Genomic DNA, 16344 nt, shown 5'->3' on the forward strand with positions numbered 1-16344 from the left:
TGCATCATTGCGGGGCAGACGATGGGCAGAGTCCCTAACTGAGTCTAGCATGGCCTTCAGTTACATACCTCTTACAGGAACTAAAGGCAGTACACAGCTGTTTTCACACCTTTGGTACCCCCACCCCCAAAGAAAGTTTCACACTCCCTTGCCACCTCTTACAGTGGAGAAGGAGACAAAAGACTCCTCCCCCCACTCTGGGTCCTTTATGTGTGAATGCTTCCCTCAAACATCCTGAGATACCATCTGTTACCAGTATGAGTGTGAGAGACATGCTGAAATCCAGTGGCACCAAGGTATTATACAACCACAAAGGGACCATGAGTATGTTAAGCTATTTTCAGATGTGCGCTGCTATTTAACCCTCCGCACCCCATGACAGCAACGGACAGCCAGGAGTTTTTGTAGGTGAATAACATCAACATTTGACAATAATATTGCTCGGTTATGATAGTGAGGTGAGCTGTTGAGGATATCTGTTGGTAGGTGCTGTTCCTGACAATGTAGCTGCTGTTAGCAGAAACTTCTATAAGCTTTGGAGGTAATGCCACCAGACTTGGTCAATTACCCAGAAAACTCTATTGCAATGTGTGACTATAATAAAACTTGGTGTTGCAATGTGTCATTGAGAATTATTTGGAGGAATTTGGAACATCCTAAAAGGATTCTCAGGAATCTGGAACATTCCAATAGAACTCTCAAAAATCCTAAAATAGCTCTTGTGAATTCGAAACATTCTAAAAGAATTCTCAGGAATCTGGAACAGTCTAAGAACGCTCAGGAATCTGGAACATTCTAATAGAACTCTCAAAAATCCTAAAATAGCTCTTGTGAATTCGAAACATTCTAAAAGAATTCTCAGGAATACAGGGTTAACTTTTGATACTTCTTTTTAAATACTCTCATTACTACCTTTCCCTAGCCCATCGTTGTAAATAGGAATATCTTTGTAATAACTTACTTGGTTACCTTGTGGTACAAATGTAACACGAGTGTGTGTTACATGAGACTATGCTCTTGCCCTAGTTCCATTTCAGTTAATATCTGTTGAATACAATTTACAGATGTTCAAGAAATAAAACTCTCAAGTCCAATCCACTTCAAGTCCAACTTCAATAGAAGAATCAGAGCCTTCCAGAGACGGTCTCACGTCTCTCATGGTCAGTCATTTTGACCTTTCACTAATGATGTTGAAGTACAGATAGGCAACAATAGCTTCGGCTTTTGTAAGGCATCAGTGGAGAAGAAGATTAACAGAAGAGTGAGCAGGATATTGTTTGTTTTTATAATAATGCGATTAATACATGAATAAAAGAAATTCTTTTGCAAAAGTCATTTACAATGTGCAGGTGTTTCATATATTTTTATTCACAGTGTCAACACTGACTGGTTAGTGGCTACTCAAGTGTGCTTCAAGTCCACCGCATTGTAAGGTGTTAGATTGTGTGGTCTAAGGATCTGGGTTAAGACTCCAGGCTCCTCACACATGTGGGTTGAAATCCTATTGCTGCAATAAGAGTTTAACCAGGGCAGGCAGATGCTATTGTATCCAAAAACATTCAGGCAAGTATTAAACATGTTTTTCTAAAACAGCAAGAGCATCACTGAATGTTCTGGGCTTCTATTTTGTGCTGCACTTTTCAAGTTTTACTATCTAGATTTTTGCGATGAGGTCCTTACTCGCATTGGTAGCATGACCGAGCGGTCTAAGGTGCTGGATTAAGGCTCCAGTCTCTTCGGAGGCGTGGGTTCGAATCCCACTGCTGCCATAGTGTTCTAGCGGCAAAGTTTTGTTTCTTCCATGCCTTACCAATAAATTGTAAGGGCTGCAGTGGAAATCAAATCTGTTATAGAATGTCTGTCAAGTCCAAACATGCAGGAAACCCATCAGGAGCAATTCTTCCAAACCACATTAGGCACGTGCTGTAAAGTCATTTACAACTTGCGTGTTTTTCATGTCTTTTTGTTCATGGTCTCATCACTGACTGGTTAGTGGACTTTCCCACATGCCACTCAAGTGTGCTTCAAGTCCAGTCCACTCCCTTGTAATGTGCTTTTGAGCAGAACCTGCAACTGCTGGAGAATTGATTAAGGTGCTGCTATGTTGGTCTCACCAAGGCTGCAGAGTGACAAGAGTATCCTTGATTTCATGACAGTGGAGCAGTCCCATATGGTCTAGCGGCTAGAATGCCTGGTTCTAACCCAGCAGCACGAGCACGACAGTGGCGCATTACCAAACCAATCCCATATGGTCTAGCGGTTAGGATTCCTGGTTTTCACCCAGGCGACCCGGGTTCAACTCCCGGTATGGGAACATGTCTTTAATGTGCCCACAAGCCAATGTGTTCTTTGTGTTAATCCCACGATGGATTACATAGGGCAAAGTTGTTGGCTGAAGGCAAACATCAGGTAAGGCTAAGCACATGGCATAACGGTTCAGATCAGGACTGTACAGTCTTCAGTGATGAGGATGTACACAAGCAGGCCTGCAATTATGAGCGGCGAGTCAAGGTGGCTGTTTATGTGAAAATCAAATGAGCTTCTTTGAAACAAGGGTGGGTGCATTAAGGGTACGTCTCTTGCCATCTTACAATGCTGTGATTGGAACCCTTCCTTGACTCTCTGTGAATGGTGATCCTGCCTGTTGATCAGTGCTTATGACAAGTTGCATATGGACAATGATGAAACTGAGCCAAGAGCCCATTGTTAATCAGGGTTGATGAACAGGTTTTAACCAGGACAGGCAGATGTTTTTGTGTCCAAAAAGTATTAAACATGTTTTTCTACAACAGTAAGAGCATCACTGAATGTTCTGAGCTCCTATTTTGTGCTGCACTTTTTCAAGTTTTACTGTCTAGAGTTTTGCGATGAGGTCCTCACTCGCAATGGTAGCATGACCGAGCGGTCTAAGGTGCTGGATTTAGGCTCCAGTCTCTTCGGAGGCGTGGGTTCGAATCCCACTGCTGCCATGGTCTTCAGGTTCTTTTCGTGTTTCTTCCATCCCCTACCAATAAATTGTAAGGGCTGCAGTGGAACTCAAATCTGTTACAGAATGTCTGTCAAGTACAATCAAGCAGGAATCTCATCAAGAGCAATTCTTCCAAACCAGGGTGATGTTAGGTGTTGTGCAAGTTTTCCATTCAATAAAGCCTCCAGACAAGCGGTCAGTGGTAGCTAACATTCTTTAATAATAACAAGAACAGAAGCCAAGCTTGGTGAAGGAATGCATCATTGCGGGGCAGACGATGGGCAGAGTCCCTAACTGAGTCTAGCATGGCCTTCAGTTACATACCTCTTACAGGAACTAAAGGCAGTACACAGCTGTTTTCACACCTTTGGTACCCCCACCCCCAAAGAAAGTTTCACACTCCCTTGCCACCTCTTACAGTGGAGAAGGAGACAAAAGACTCCTCCCCCCACTCTGGGTCCTTTATGTGTGAATGCTTCCCTCAAACATCCTGAGATACCATCTGTTACCAGTATGAGTGTGAGAGACATGCTGAAATCCAGTGGCACCAAGGTATTATACAACCACAAAGGGACCATGAGTATGTTAAGCTATTTTCAGATGTGCGCTGCTATTTAACCCTCCGCACCCCATGACAGCAACGGACAGCCAGGAGTTTTTGTAGGTGAATAACATCAACATTTGACAATAATATTGCTCGGTTATGATAGTGAGGTGAGCTGTTGAGGATATCTGTTGGTAGGTGCTGTTCCTGACAATGTAGCTGCTGTTAGCAGAAACTTCTATAAGCTTTGGAGGTAATGCCACCAGACTTGGTCAATTACCCAGAAAACTCTATTGCAATGTGTGACTATAATAAAACTTGGTGTTGCAATGTGTCATTGAGAATTATTTGGAGGAATTTGGAACATCCTAAAAGGATTCTCAGGAATCTGGAACATTCCAATAGAACTCTCAAAAATCCTAAAATAGCTCTTGTGAATTCGAAACATTCTAAAAGAATTCTCAGGAATCTGGAACAGTCTAAGAACGCTCAGGAATCTGGAACATTCTAATAGAACTCTCAAAAATCCTAAAATAGCTCTTGTGAATTCGAAACATTCTAAAAGAATTCTCAGGAATACAGGGTTAACTTTTGATACTTCTTTTTAAATACTCTCATTACTACCTTTCCCTAGCCCATCGTTGTAAATAGGAATATCTTTGTAATAACTTACTTGGTTACCTTGTGGTACAAATGTAACACGAGTGTGTGTTACATGAGACTATGCTCTTGCCCTAGTTCCATTTCAGTTAATATCTGTTGAATACAATTTACAGATGTTCAAGAAATAAAACTCTCAAGTCCAATCCACTTCAAGTCCAACTTCAATAGAAGAATCAGAGCCTTCCAGAGACGGTCTCACGTCTCTCATGGTCAGTGATTTTGACCTTTCACTAATGATGTTGAAGTACAGATAGGCAACAATAGCTTCGGCTTTTGTAAGGCATCAGTGGAGAAGAAGATTAACAGAAGAGTGAGCAGGATATTGTTTGTTTTTATAATAATGCGATTAATACATGAATAAAAGAAATTCTTTTGCAAAAGTCATTTACAATGTGCAGGTGTTTCATATATTTTTATTCACAGTGTCAACACTGACTGGTTAGTGGCTACTCAAGTGTGCTTCAAGTCCACCGCATTGTAAGGTGTTAGATTGTGTGGTCTAAGGATCTGGGTTAAGACTCCAGGCTCCTCACACATGTGGGTTGAAATCCTATTGCTGCAATAAGAGTTTAACCAGGGCAGGCAGATGCTATTGTATCCAAAAACATTCAGGCAAGTATTAAACATGTTTTTCTAAAACAGCAAGAGCATCACTGAATGTTCTGGGCTTCTATTTTGTGCTGCACTTTTCAAGTTTTACTATCTAGATTTTTGCGATGAGGTCCTTACTCGCATTGGTAGCATGACCGAGCGGTCTAAGGTGCTGGATTAAGGCTCCAGTCTCTTCGGAGGCGTGGGTTCGAATCCTACTGCTGCCATAGTGTTCTAGCGGCAAAGTTTTGTTTCTTCCATGCCTTACCAATAAATTGTAAGGGCTGCAGTGGAAATCAAATCTGTTATAGAATGTCTGTCAAGTCCAAACATGCAGGAAACCCATCAGGAGCAATTCTTCCAAACCACATTAGGCACGTGCTGTAAAGTCATTTACAACTTGCGTGTTTTTCATGTCTTTTTGTTCATGGTCTCATCACTGACTGGTTAGTGGACTTTCCCACATGCCACTCAAGTGTGCTTCAAGTCCAGTCCACTCCCTTGTAATGTGCTTTTGAGCAGAACCTGCAACTGCTGGAGAATTGATTAAGGTGCTGCTATGTTGGTCTCACCAAGGCTGCAGAGTGACAAGAGTATCCTTGATTTCATGACAGTGGAGCAGTCCCATATGGTCTAGCGGCTAGAATGCCTGGTTCTAACCCAGCAGCACGAGCACGACAGTGGCGCATTACCAAACCAATCCCATATGGTCTAGCGGTTAGGATTCCTGGTTTTCACCCAGGCGACCCGGGTTCAACTCCCGGTATGGGAACATGTCTTTAATGTGCCCACAAGCCAATGTGTTCTTTGTCTTAATCCCACGATGGATTAAATGGGGCAAAGTTGTTGGCTGAAGGCAAACATCAGCTAAGCACATGGCATAACGGTTCAGATCAGGACTGTACAGTCTTCAGTGATGAGGATGTACAAAAGCAGGCCTGCAATTATGAGCGGCGAGTCAAGGTGGCTGTTTATGTGAAAATCAAATGAGCTTCTTTGAAACAAGGGTGGGTGCATTAAGGGTACGTCTTTTGCCATCTTACAATGCTGTGATTGCAACCGTTCCTTGACTCTCTGTGAATGGTGATCCTGCCTGTTGATCAGTGCTTATGACAAGTTGCATATGGACAATGATGAAACTGAGCCAAGAGCCCATTGTTAATCAGGGTTGATGAACAGGTTTTAACCAGGACAGGCAGATGTTTTTGTGTCCAAAAAGTATTAAAACATGTTTTTCTACAACAGTAAGAGCATCACTGAATGTTCTGAGCTCCTATTTTGTGCTGCACTTTTTCAAGTTTTACTGTCTAGATTTTTGCGATGAGGTCCTCACTCGCAATGGTAGCATGACCGAGCGGTCTAAGGTGCTGGATTTAGGCTCCAGTCTCTTCGGAGGCGTGGGTTCGAATCCCACTGCTGCCATAGTCTTCAGGTTCTTTTCGTGTTTCTTCCATCCCCTACCAATAAATTGTAAGGGCTGCAGTGGAACTCAAATCTGTTACAGAATGTCTGTCAAGTACAATCAAGCAGGAATCTCATCAAGAGCAATTCTTCCAAACCAGGGTGATGTTAGGTGTTGTGCAAGTTTTCCATTCAATAAAGCCTCCAGACAAGCGGTCAGTGGTAGCTAACATTCTTTAATAATAACAAGAACAGAAGCCAAGCTTGGTGAAGGAATGCATCATTGCGGGGCAGACGATGGGCAGAGTCCCTAACTGAGTCTAGCATGGCCTTCAGTTACATACCTCTTACAGGAACTAAAGGCAGTACACAGCTGTTTTCACACCTTTGGTACCCCCACCCCCAAAGAAAGTTTCACACTCCCTTGCCACCTCTTACAGTGGAGAAGGAGACAAAAGACTCCTCCCCCCACTCTGGGTCCTTTATGTGTGAATGCTTCCCTCAAACATCCTGAGATACCATCTGTTACCAGTATGAGTGTGAGAGACATGCTGAAATCCAGTGGCACCAAGGTATTATACAACCACAAAGGGACCATGAGTATGTTAAGCTATTTTCAGATGTGCGCTGCTATTTAACCCTCCGCACCCCATGACAGCAACGGACAGCCAGGAGTTTTTGTAGGTGAATAACATCAACATTTGACAATAATATTGCTCGGTTATGATAGTGAGGTGAGCTGTTGAGGATATCTGTTGGTAGGTGCTGTTCCTGACAATGTAGCTGCTGTTAGCAGAAACTTCTATAAGCTTTGGAGGTAATGCCACCAGACTTGGTCAATTACCCAGAAAACTCTATTGCAATGTGTGACTATAATAAAACTTGGTGTTGCAATGTGTCATTGAGAATTATTTGGAGGAATTTGGAACATCCTAAAAGGATTCTCAGGAATCTGGAACATTCTAATAGAACTCTCAAAAATCCTAAAATAGCTCTTGTGAATTCGAAACATTCTAAAAGAATTCTCAGGAATACAGGGTTAACTTTTGATACTTCTTTTTAAATACTCTCATTTCTACCTTTCCCTAGCCCATCGTTGTAAATAGGAATATCTTTGTAATAACTTACTTGGTTACCTTGTGGTACAAATGTAACACGAGTGTGTGTTACATGAGACCATGCTCTTGCCCTAGTTCCATTTCAGTTAATATCTGTTGAATACAATTTACAGATGTTCAAGAAATAAAACTCTCAAGTCCAATCCACTTCAAGTCCAACTTCAATAGAAGAATCAGAGCCTTCCAGAGACGGTCTCACGTCTCTCATGGTCAGTCATTTTGACCTTTCACTAATGATGTTGAAGTACAGACAGGCAACAATAGCTTCGGCTTTTGTAAGGCATCAGTGGAGAAGAAGATTAACAGAAGAGTGAGCAGGATATTGTTTGTTTTTATAATAATGCGATTAATACATGAATAAAAGAAATTCTTTTGCAAAAGTCATTTACAATGTGCAGGTGTTTCCTATATTTTTATTCACAGTGTCAACACTGACTGTTTAGTGGCTACTCAAGTGTGCTTCAAGTCCACCGCATTGTAAGGTGTTAGATTGTGTGGTCTAAGGATCTGGGTTAAGACTCCAGGCTCCTCACACATGTGGGTTAAAATCCTATTGCTGCAATAAGAGTTTAACCAGGGCAGGCAGATGCTATTGTATCCAAAAACATTCAGGCAAGTATTAAACATGTTTTTCTACAACAGCAAGAGCATCACTGAATGTTCTGGGCTTCTATTTTGTGCTGCACTTTTCAAGTTTTACTATCTAGATTTTTGCGATGAGGTCCTTACTCGCATTGGTAGCATGACCGAGCGGTCTAAGGTGCTGGATTAAGGCTCCAGTCTCTTCGGAGGCGTGGGTTCGAATCCCACTGCTGCCATAGTGTTCTAGCGGCAAAGTTTTGTTTCTTCCATGCCTTACCAATAAATTGTAAGGGCTGCAGTGGAAATCAAATCTGTTATAGAATGTCTGTCAAGTCCAAACATGCAGGAAACCCATCAGGAGCAATTCTTCCAAACCACATTAGGCACGTGCTGTAAAGTCATTTACAACTTGCATGTTTTTCATGTCTTTTTGTTCATGGTCTCATCACTGACTGGTTAGTGGACTTTCCCACATGCCACTCAAGTGTGCTTCAAGTCCAGTCTACTCCCTTGTAATGTGCTTTTGAGCAGAACCTGCAACTGCTGGAGAATTGATTAAGGTGCTGCTATGTTGGTCTCACCAAGGCTGCAGAGTGACAAGAGTATCCTTGATTTCATGACAGTGGAGCAGTCCCATATGGTCTAGCGGCTAGAATGCCTGGTTCTAACCCAGCAGCACGAGCACGACAGTGGCGCATTACCAAACCTATCCCATATGGTCTAGCGGTTAGGATTCCTGGTTTTCACCCAGGCGACCCGGGTTCAACTCCCGGTATGGGAACATGTCTTTAATGTGCCCACAAGCCAATGTGTTCTTTGTGTTAATCCCACGATGGATTAAATGGGGCAAAGTTGTTGGCTGAAGGCAAACATCAGCTAAGCACATGGCATAACGGTTCAGATCAGGACTGTACAGTCTTCAGTGATGAGGATGTACACAAGCAGGCCTGCAATTATGAGCGGCGAGTCAAGGTGGCTGTTTATGTGAAAATCAAATGAGCTTCTTTGAAACAAGGGTGGGTGCATTAAGGGTACGTCTTTTGCCATCTTACAATGCTGTGATTGCAACCGTTCCTTGACTCTCTGTGAATGGTGATCCTGCCTGTTGATCAGTGCTTATGACAAGTTGCATATAGACAATGATGAAACTGAGCCAAGAGCCCATTGTTAATCAGGGTTGATGAACAGGTTTTAACCAGGACAGGCAGATGTTTTTGTGTCCAAAAAGTATTAAACATGTTTTTCTACAACAGCAAGAGCATCACTGAATGTTCTGAGCTCCTATTTTGTGCTGCACTTTTTCAAGTTTTACTGTCTAGATTTTTGCGATGAGGTCCTCACTCGCAATGGTAGCATGACCGAGCGGTCTAAGGTGCTGGATTTAGGCTCCAGTCTCTTCAGAGGCGTGGTTTCGAATCCCACTGCTGCCATAGTCTTCAGGTTCTTTTCGTGTTTCTTCCATCCCCTACCAATAAATTGTAAGGGCTGCAGTGGAACTCAAATCTGTTACAGAATGTCTGTCAAGTACAATCAAGCAGGAATCTCATCAAGAGCAATTCTTCCAAACCAGGGTGATGTTAGGTGTTGTGCAAGTTTTCCATTCAATAAAGCCTCCAGACAAGCGGTCAGTGGTAGCTAACATTCTTTAATAATAACAAGAACAGAAGCCAAGCTTGGTGAAGGAATGCATCATTGCGGGGCAGACGATGGGCAGAGTCCCTAACTGAGTCTAGCATGGCCTTCAGTTACATACCTCTTACAGGAACTAAAGGCAGTACACAGCTGTTTTCACACCTTTGGTACCCCCACCCCCAAAGAAAGTTTCACACTCCCTTGCCACCTCTTACAGTGGAGAAGGAGACAAAAGACTCCTCCCCCCACTCTGGGTCCTTTATGTGTGAATGCTTCCCTCAAACATCCTGAGATACCATCTGTTACCAGTATGAGTGTGAGAGACATGCTGAAATCCAGTGGCACCAAGGTATTATACAACCACAAAGGGACCATGAGTATGTTAAGCTATTTTCAGATGTGCGCTGCTATTTAACCCTCCGCACCCCATGACAGCAACGGACAGCCAGGAGTTTTTGTAGGTGAATAACATCAACATTTGACAATAATATTGCTCGGTTATGATAGTGAGGTGAGCTGTTGAGGATATCTGTTGGTAGGTGCTGTTCCTGACAATGTAGCTGCTGTTAGCAGAAACTTCTATAAGCTTTGGAGGTAATGCCACCAGACTTGGTCAATTACCCAGAAAACTCTATTGCAATGTGTGACTATAATAAAACTTGGTGTTGCAATGTGTCATTGAGAATTATTTGGAGGAATTTGGAACATCCTAAAAGGATTCTCAGGAATCTGGAACATTCCAATAGAACTCTCAAAAATCCTAAAATAGCTCTTGTGAATTCGAAACATTCTAAAAGAATTCTCAGGAATCTGGAACAGTCTAAGAACGCTCAGGAATCTGGAACATTCTAATAGAACTCTCAAAAATCCTAAAATAGCTCTTGTGAATTCGAAACATTCTAAAAGAATTCTCAGGAATACAGGGTTAACTTTTGATACTTCTTTTTAAATACTCTCATTACTACCTTTCCCTAGCCCATCGTTGTAAATAGGAATATCTTTGTAATAACTTACTTGGTTACCTTGTGGTACAAATGTAACACGAGTGTGTGTTACATGAGACTATGCTCTTGCCCTAGTTCCATTTCAGTTAATATCTGTTGAATACAATTTACAGATGTTCAAGAAATAAAACTCTCAAGTCCAATCCACTTCAAGTCCAACTTCAATAGAAGAATCAGAGCCTTCCAGAGACGGTCTCACGTCTCTCATGGTCAGTCATTTTGACCTTTCACTAATGATGTTGAAGTACAGATAGGCAACAATAGCTTCGGCTTTTGTAAGGCATCAGTGGAGAAGAAGATTAACAGAAGAGTGAGCAGGATATTGTTTGTTTTTATAATAATGCGATTAATACATGAATAAAAGAAATTCTTTTGCAAAAGTCATTTACAATGTGCAGGTGTTTCATATATTTTTATTTACAGTGTCAACACTGACTGGTTAGTGGCTACTCAAGTGTGCTTCAAGTCCACCGCATTGTAAGGTGTTAGATTGTGTGGTCTAAGGATCTGGGTTAAGACTCCAGGCTCCTCACACATGTGGGTTGAAATCCTATTGCTGCAATAAGAGTTTAACCAGGGCAGGCACATGCTATTGTATCCAAAAACATTCAGGCAAGTATTAAACATGTTTTTCTAAAACAGCAAGAGCATCACTGAATGTTCTGGGCTTCTATTTTGTGCTGCACTTTTCAAGTTTTACTATCTAGATTTTTGCGATGAGGTCCTTACTCGCATTGGTAGCATGACCGAGCGGTCTAAGGTGCTGGATTAAGGCTCCAGTCTCTTCGGAGGCGTGGGTTCGAATCCCACTGCTGCCATAGTGTTCTAGCGGCAAAGTTTTGTTTCTTCCATGCCTTACCAATAAATTGTAAGGGCTGCAGTGGAAATCAAATCTGTTATAGAATGTCTGTCAAGTCCAAACATGCAGGAAACCCATCAGGAGCAATTCTTCCAAACCACATTAGGCACGTGCTGTAAAGTCATTTACAACTTGCATGTTTTTCATGTCTTTTTGTTCATGGTCTCATCACTGACTGGTTAGTGGACTTTCCCACATGCCACTCAAGTGTGCTTCAAGTCCAGTCCACTCCCTTGTAATGTGCTTTTGAGCAGAACCTGCAACTGCTGGAGAATTGATTAAGGTGCTGCTATGTTGGTCTCACCAAGGCTGCAGAGTGACAAGAGTATCCTTGATTTCATGACAGTGGAGCAGTCCCATATGGTCTAGCGGCTAGAATGCCTGGTTCTAACCCAGCAGCACGAGCACGACAGTGGCGCATTACCAAACCAATCCCATATGGTCTAGCGGTTAGGATTCCTGGTTTTCACCCAGGCGACCCGGGTTCAACTCCCGGTATGGGAACATGTCTTTAATGTGCCCACAAGCCAATGTGTTCTTTGTGTTAATCCCACGATGGATTACATAGGGCAAAGTTGTTGGCTGAAGGCAAACATCAGGTAAGGCTAAGCACATGGCATAACGGTTCAGATCAGGACTGTACAGTCTTCAGTGATGAGGATGTACACAAGCAGGCCTGCAATTATGAGCGGCGAGTCAAGGTGGCTGTTTATGTGAAAATCAAATGAGCTTCTTTGAAACAAGGGTGGGTGCATTAAGGGTACGTCTCTTGCCATCTTACAATGCTGTGATTGGAACCCTTCCTTGACTCTCTGTGAATGGTGATCCTGCCTGTTGATCAGTGCTTATGACAAGTTGCATATGGACAATGATGAAACTGAGCCAAGAGCCCATTGTTAATCAGGGTTGATGAACAGTTTTTAACCAGGACAGGCAGATGTTTTTGTGTCCAAAAAGTATTAAACATGTTTTTCTACAACAGTAAGAGCATCACTGAATGTTCTGAGCTCCTATTTTGTGCTGCACTTTTTCAAGTTTTACTGTCTAGAGTTTTGCGATGAGGTCCTCACTCGCAATGGTAGCATGACCGAGCGGTCTAAGGTGCTGGATTTAGGCTCCAGTCTCTTCGGAGGCGTGGGTTCGAATCCCACTGCTGCCATAGTCTTCAGGTTCTTTTCGTGTTTCTTCCATCCCCTACCAATAAATTGTAAGGGCTGCAGTGGAACTCAAATCTGTTACAGAATGTCTGTCAAGTACAATCAAGCAGGAATCTCATCAAGAGCAATTCTTCCAAACCAGGGTGATGTTAGGTGTTGTGCAAGTTTTCCATTCAATAAAGCCTCCAGACAAGCGGTCAGTGGTAGCTAACATTCTTTAATAATAACAAGAACAGAAGCCAAGCTTGGTGAAGGAATGCATCATTGCGGGGCAGACGATGGGCAGAGTCCCTAACTGAGTCTAGCATGGCCTTCAGTTACATACCTCTTACAGGAACTAAAGGCAGTACACAGCTGTTTTCACACCTTTGGTACCCCCACCCCCAAAGAAAGTTTCACACTCCCTTGCCACCTCTTACAGTGGAGAAGGAGACAAAAGACTCCTCCCCCCACTCTGGGTCCTTTATGTGTGAATGCTTCCCTCAAACATCCTGAGATACCATCTGTTACCAGTATGAGTGTGAGAGACATGCTGAAATCCAGTGGCACCAAGGTATTATACAACCACAAAGGGACCATGAGTATGTTAAGCTATTTTCAGATGTGCGCTGCTATTTAACCCTCCGCACCCCATGACAGCAACGGACAGCCAGGAGTTTTTGTAGGTGAATAACATCAACATTTGACAATAATATTGCTCGGTTATGATAGTGAGGTGAGCTGTTGAGGATATCTGTTGGTAGGTGCTGTTCCTGACAATGTAGCTGCTGTTAGCAGAAACTTCTATAAGCTTTGGAGGTAATGCCACCAGACTTGGTCAATTACCCAGAAAACTCTATTGCAATGTGTGACTATAATAAAACTTGGTGTTGCAATGTGTCATTGAGAATTATTTGGAGGAATTTGGAACATCCTAAAAGGATTCTCAGGAATCTGGAACATTCCAATAGAACTCTCAAAAATCCTAAAATAGCTCTTGTGAATTCGAAACATTCTAAAAGAATTCTCAGGAATCTGGAACAGTCTAAGAACGCTCAGGAATCTGGAACATTCTAATAGAACTCTCAAAAATCCTAAAATAGCTCTTGTGAATTCGAAACATTCTAAAAGAATTCTCAGGAATACAGGGTTAACTTTTGATACTTCTTTTTAAATACTCTCATTACTACCTTTCCCTAGCCCATCGTTGTAAATAGGAATATCTTTGTAATAACTTACTTGGTTACCTTGTGGTACAAATGTAACACGAGTGTGTGTTACATGAGACTATGCTCTTGCCCTAGTTCCATTTCAGTTAATATCTGTTGAATACAATTTACAGATGTTCAAGAAATAAAACTCTCAAGTCCAATCCACTTCAAGTCCAACTTCAATAGAAGAATCAGAGCCTTCCAGAGACGGTCTCACGTCTCTCATGGTCAGTCATTTTGACCTTTCACTAATGATGTTGAAGTACAGATAGGCAACAATAGCTTCGGCTTTTGTAAGGCATCAGTGGAGAAGAAGATTAACAGAAGAGTGAGCAGGATATTGTTTGTTTTTATAATAATGCGATTAATACATGAATAAAAGAAATTCTTTTGCAAAAGTCATTTACAATGTGCAGGTGTTTCATATATTTTTATTCACAGTGTCAACACTGACTGGTTAGTGGCTACTCAAGTGTGCTTCAAGTCCACCGCATTGTAAGGTGTTAGATTGTGTGGTCTAAGGATCTGGGTTAAGACTCCAGGCTCCTCACACATGTGGGTTGAAATCCTATTGCTGCAATAAGAGTTTAACCAGGGCAGGCACATGCTATTGTATCCAAAAACATTCAGGCAAGTATTAAACATGTTTTTCTAAAACAGCAAGAGCATCACTGAATGTTCTGGGCTTCTATTTTGTGCTGCACTTTTCAAGTTTTACTATCTAGATTTTTGCGATGAGGTCCTTACTCGCATTGGTAGCATGACCGAGCGGTCTAAGGTGCTGGATTAAGGCTCCAGTCTCTTCGGAGGCGTGGGTTCGAATCCCACTGCTGCCATAGTGTTCTAGCGGCAAAGTTTTGTTTCTTCCATGCCTTACCAATAAATTGTAAGGGCTGCAGTGGAAATCAAATCTGTTATAGAATGTCTGTCAAGTCCAAACATGCAGGAAACCCATCAGGAGCAATTCTTCCAAACCACATTAGGCACGTGCTGTAAAGTCATTTACAACTTGCATGTTTTTCATGTCTTTTTGTTCATGGTCTCATCACTGACTGGTTAGTGGACTTTCCCACATGCCACTCAAGTGTGCTTCAAGTCCAGTCCACTCCCTTGTAATGTGCTTTTGAGCAGAACCTGCAACTGCTGGAGAATTGATTAAGGTGCTGCTATGTTGGTCTCACCAAGGCTGCAGAGTGACAAGAGTATCCTTGATTTCATGACAGTGGAGCAGTCCCATATGGTCTAGCGGCTAGAATGCCTGGTTCTAACCCAGCAGCACGAGCACGACAGTGGCGCATTACCAAACCAATCCCATATGGTCTAGCGGTTAGGATTCCTGGTTTTCACCCAGGCGACCCGGGTTCAACTCCCGGTATGGGAACATGTCTTTAATGTGCCCACAAGCCAATGTGTTCTTTGTGTTAATCCCACGATGGATTACATAGGGCAAAGTTGTTGGCTGAAGGCAAACATCAGGTAAGGCTAAGCACATGGCATAACGGTTCAGATCAGGACTGTACAGTCTTCAGTGATGAGGATGTACACAAGCAGGCCTGCAATTATGAGCGGCGAGTCAAGGTGGCTGTTTATGTGAAAATCAAATGAGCTTCTTTGAAACAAGGGTGGGTGCATTAAGGGTACGTCTCTTGCCATCTTACAATGCTGTGATTGGAACCCTTCCTTGACTCTCTGTGAATGGTGATCCTGCCTGTTGATCAGTGCTTATGACAAGTTGCATATGGACAATGATGAAACTGAGCCAAGAGCCCATTGTTAATCAGGGTTGATGAACAGGTTTTAACCAGGACAGGCAGATGTTTTTGTGTCCAAAAAGTATTAAACATGTTTTTCTACAACAGTAAGAGCATCACTGAATGTTCTGAGCTCCTATTTTGTGCTGCACTTTTTCAAGTTTTACTGTCTAGAGTTTTGCGATGAGGTCCTCACTCGCAATGGTAGCATGACCGAGCGGTCTAAGGTGCTGGATTTAGGCTCCAGTCTCTTCGGAGGCGTGGGTTCGAATCCCACTGCTGCCATAGTCTTCAGGTTCTTTTCGTGTTTCTTCCATCCCCTACCAATAAATTGTAAGGGCTGCAGTGGAACTCAAATCTGTTACAGAATGTCTGTCAAGTACAATCAAGCAGGAATCTCATCAAGAGCAATTCTTCCAAACCAGGGTGATGTTAGGTGTTGTGCAAGTTTTCCATTCAATAAAGCCTCCAGACAAGCGGTCAGTGGTAGCTAACATTCTTTAATAATAACAAGAACAGAAGCCAAGCTTGGTGAAGGAATGCATCATTGCGGGGCAGACGATGGGCAGAGTCCCTAACTGAGTCTAGCATGGCCTTCAGTTACATACCTCTTACAGGAACTAAAGGCAGTACACAGCTGTTTTCACACCTTTGGTACCCCCACCCCCAAAGAAAGTTTCACACTCCCTTGCCACCTCTTACAGTGGAGAAGGAGACAAAAGACTCCTCCCCCCACTCTGGGTCCTTTATGTGTGAATGCTTCCCTCAAACATCCTGAGATACCATCTGTTACCAGTATGAGTGTGAGAGACATGCTGAAATCCAGTGGCACCAAGGTATTATACAACCACAAAGGGACCATGAGTATGTTAAGCTATTTTCAG

At 42.6% G+C, this 16344-nt stretch overlaps 15 non-coding genes across 15 annotated transcripts; all 15 read left to right on the forward strand.

Moving 5' to 3' along the window:
• Nucleotides 1–1687: 1687 nt before the first annotated feature.
• trnal-aag (transfer RNA leucine (anticodon AAG)) lies at nt 1688–1769 on the forward strand. Its single transcript has one exon. It is a non-coding gene; the product is annotated as a tRNA-Leu (tRNA).
• Nucleotides 1770–2242: 473 nt separating this feature from the next.
• Nucleotides 2243–2314, forward strand: trnae-uuc (transfer RNA glutamic acid (anticodon UUC)). The gene has a single exon. It is a non-coding gene; the product is annotated as a tRNA-Glu (tRNA).
• Nucleotides 2315–2887: 573 nt separating this feature from the next.
• trnal-uag (transfer RNA leucine (anticodon UAG)) lies at nt 2888–2969 on the forward strand. Its single transcript has one exon. It is a non-coding gene; the product is annotated as a tRNA-Leu (tRNA).
• A 1942-nt stretch (nt 2970–4911) lies between these two features.
• On the forward strand, nt 4912–4993 carry trnal-aag (transfer RNA leucine (anticodon AAG)). Its single transcript has one exon. It is a non-coding gene; the product is annotated as a tRNA-Leu (tRNA).
• Nucleotides 4994–5466: 473 nt separating this feature from the next.
• Nucleotides 5467–5538, forward strand: trnae-uuc (transfer RNA glutamic acid (anticodon UUC)). The gene has a single exon. It is a non-coding gene; the product is annotated as a tRNA-Glu (tRNA).
• A 568-nt stretch (nt 5539–6106) lies between these two features.
• On the forward strand, nt 6107–6188 carry trnal-uag (transfer RNA leucine (anticodon UAG)). The gene has a single exon. It is a non-coding gene; the product is annotated as a tRNA-Leu (tRNA).
• A 1833-nt stretch (nt 6189–8021) lies between these two features.
• On the forward strand, nt 8022–8103 carry trnal-aag (transfer RNA leucine (anticodon AAG)). Its single transcript has one exon. It is a non-coding gene; the product is annotated as a tRNA-Leu (tRNA).
• Nucleotides 8104–8576: 473 nt separating this feature from the next.
• trnae-uuc (transfer RNA glutamic acid (anticodon UUC)) lies at nt 8577–8648 on the forward strand. The gene has a single exon. It is a non-coding gene; the product is annotated as a tRNA-Glu (tRNA).
• Nucleotides 8649–9215: 567 nt separating this feature from the next.
• Nucleotides 9216–9297, forward strand: trnal-uag (transfer RNA leucine (anticodon UAG)). Its single transcript has one exon. It is a non-coding gene; the product is annotated as a tRNA-Leu (tRNA).
• Nucleotides 9298–11239: 1942 nt separating this feature from the next.
• trnal-aag (transfer RNA leucine (anticodon AAG)) lies at nt 11240–11321 on the forward strand. The gene has a single exon. It is a non-coding gene; the product is annotated as a tRNA-Leu (tRNA).
• Nucleotides 11322–11794: 473 nt separating this feature from the next.
• Nucleotides 11795–11866, forward strand: trnae-uuc (transfer RNA glutamic acid (anticodon UUC)). Its single transcript has one exon. It is a non-coding gene; the product is annotated as a tRNA-Glu (tRNA).
• Nucleotides 11867–12439: 573 nt separating this feature from the next.
• trnal-uag (transfer RNA leucine (anticodon UAG)) lies at nt 12440–12521 on the forward strand. Its single transcript has one exon. It is a non-coding gene; the product is annotated as a tRNA-Leu (tRNA).
• Nucleotides 12522–14463: 1942 nt separating this feature from the next.
• trnal-aag (transfer RNA leucine (anticodon AAG)) lies at nt 14464–14545 on the forward strand. Its single transcript has one exon. It is a non-coding gene; the product is annotated as a tRNA-Leu (tRNA).
• Nucleotides 14546–15018: 473 nt separating this feature from the next.
• Nucleotides 15019–15090, forward strand: trnae-uuc (transfer RNA glutamic acid (anticodon UUC)). Its single transcript has one exon. It is a non-coding gene; the product is annotated as a tRNA-Glu (tRNA).
• Nucleotides 15091–15663: 573 nt separating this feature from the next.
• Nucleotides 15664–15745, forward strand: trnal-uag (transfer RNA leucine (anticodon UAG)). The gene has a single exon. It is a non-coding gene; the product is annotated as a tRNA-Leu (tRNA).
• The last annotated feature ends 599 nt before the right edge of the window (nt 15746–16344 follow it).

This window comes from Astatotilapia calliptera, chromosome 3 (assembly GCF_964374335.1).
Source record: "Astatotilapia calliptera chromosome 3, fAstCal68.1, whole genome shotgun sequence".
NCBI classification, from domain to species: domain Eukaryota; kingdom Metazoa; phylum Chordata; class Actinopteri; order Cichliformes; family Cichlidae; genus Astatotilapia; species Astatotilapia calliptera.